Genomic DNA, 2671 nt, shown 5'->3' on the forward strand with positions numbered 1-2671 from the left:
CTTATATCTACATGAGAGGAACTCACTTAACAGGCTGGCTATTCACCTCTAATTATACATATGAAACCCATAGATGAAATGCATTAATAAAATATTTAGTCTACGCTAGACTGGCTTCGTAAGAGTATATGTGTATATATATATATATATATATATACATATATATATATATATATATACATACATATATATATATACATATATATATATATGTATATATGTATATATATATATATATATATATATGTATATATATATATATATATATACAGTATAAATATATATATATATATAGATAGATTGATATACTGTATATATATATATATATATATATCTATATATATACATATATATGTATATATATATGTATATATATACATATATATATATATATATATATAAGAGAGAGAGAGAGAGAGAGAGAGAGAGAGAGAGAGAGAGAGAGCGAGAGAGAGAGAGAGAGAGAGTTTCTATAATGAACATTATTTTTATGAGCTTGATTGCAAGGCATAAGTTCTTTCCATTGATAGAATGCAGTGTCATAATTGTTACTAAATCTAAAATTTACATGTCTATTATCAGTCATATAATAGCGTATATCATACTTCGTAAGATATGAGATGGAATATTGGAGTATTCTAAATATGTAGGTGTTATCATAATGACAACGTCGTTATTCCCTATTACAATATGTGAGTTTCGTAATAATCGTAATTGATCACAGTATATAGTTCTCTTTATCATTAAATTGAATGGGTGTATCTGGGATAAATGAAAAATCACGTAAAATTGAATGAAATTCAATTTAAGATACAAAAGACCTTATTCAGATATCAAAAGTTTTTATGAAATTGGTATATATAATCACTCGTTATCATAATTTTCTTCAATGATCATTTTTTTATATTCTTAACATTTCCTGTTGAAGAGAGGGAGAAAATCATGATAATGAATTAATACTGATATAGATAGCGGGATAGATTTTTCACACTGAATATCTTCAAAAACGGCAAAACCTTAGACATCTAGTTTATACAAAATCTTGTGCTTTGTAGACGACGAAGAAAATAATAAAACAATTTTACTTCATCATTTCGATTTGTTTCCGCTGGCAGAAAAATGGGAGTAAAATTGAATATCCCTCCAACTTTACTATAAGCTTCTTCTTTTAGGTAACGATATATATAAAAAAAATACCTTCCAGGAAAGACTCAGAAAAGATAATTGTATAACTTTTATTGATAGGATAGGTTCAATGGAAAATATATATATATATCGACTAAAAATGGGGCCCCTCAGATAATAGGAAAAAGAGAACTTTATAATAGGTTACGAAATATCAAAATACCTTCCAAACTGTAGGCATTCCTTTTACTTCGAAGGCATGTTTTTACCTTTAACTAAATAGAGATTTCGTAAGAAAAATCATATTTATTTGGCATTTTTCTCTCCATTGCTGTCTATCTTTGACTTTCTTTGCGCATCTTTCTGTATAACAATCCTTTCACCTGTTAATATTGTTAATGTAACTGTACTCTCTCTCTCTCTCTCTCTCTCTCTCTCTCTCTCTCTCTCTCACGTATACATATACTACAGAACAGTATCTCACACATTTATACTTATTTTCTTTCCATTAAGGGTATAATAAAATCAATATTATGAGGGCCTAGCCGCATTCCTATAAGGCAAACACTCAATCAACAGAAAAGGCTAGATAAAACTGAGTTAAACTTCCATCACCCATACATATTTATAATAAAAAAAAAAAATTCCCGCGCCCAACTTATTATATTTTCAATAAAATTGTAGTGAAAATTTCCTCTTTGGGGGGACCAGTAGCATTCCAATAAGGCAATTTCCTTCCCATTGGAAACGTCTCTGTCTGGTGATCTGCTGTATCTGGGTTCAAGACGGCTTAATCTCGATAGTTTCTTGTAGTGTCTGAAACCTCACTCTCCTTGTGAACTAGGAATGGGAGCTTTGAGGAAGTTTGTAGGTCTATTTGGTGTTCTTCCTTGTTCCTACCTTGCGTGGAGAGTAGGACTTGGGTGATGATCATATGCATCTATGGTCAGTCTCTAGGGCATTGTTCTGCTAAGACATGGTCACTGTCCCTTGCCTCTGACATTCATGAGTGACGTTTAATCCTTTAAACTGTGTAGAAAGCTGTGTTAAGAACAGTAAATAAGATTATAAGACAATGTCATAGAGGAATTAGACGTAGTTCTGATATATGATATTCAAGTATGAAATAGGAAATTATAAAAGATAATCATTGTGTTTATAACTTTCCTTGCTTTGGGAAAACAGCTTTTTTTGCATTAAAAAAGATATATATATATTTTTTTCACTAATTACAAGATGGTAGGAGATTTAAGTACTGATAGTTGGTAAAGTTACGAAAGTAAAAATGAACTAGATTTGACAAGTTTTTACCAAGTCGCTGGCTTTAATTGTTTTTTGTTGTAACCCTCAAAATGTCCCATATCAACTAAAGCATTGTTTTATTATAATGGACGTCATTTGGAGACCGTATTGTGTTTGTGTTTTAGGAGTGCTACCAAAATTCAGAAAAAACTTGCATCGTTGAAATATAGATCTCCACTCAAAGGAACTAAAAATATATTTGTAATTTCCTTAGGTGTTGTGATATCAGTAAATGTGACTCATT

This window comes from Palaemon carinicauda, chromosome 18 (genome assembly GCF_036898095.1).
Source record: "Palaemon carinicauda isolate YSFRI2023 chromosome 18, ASM3689809v2, whole genome shotgun sequence".
Lineage (NCBI taxonomy): Eukaryota > Metazoa > Arthropoda > Malacostraca > Decapoda > Palaemonidae > Palaemon > Palaemon carinicauda.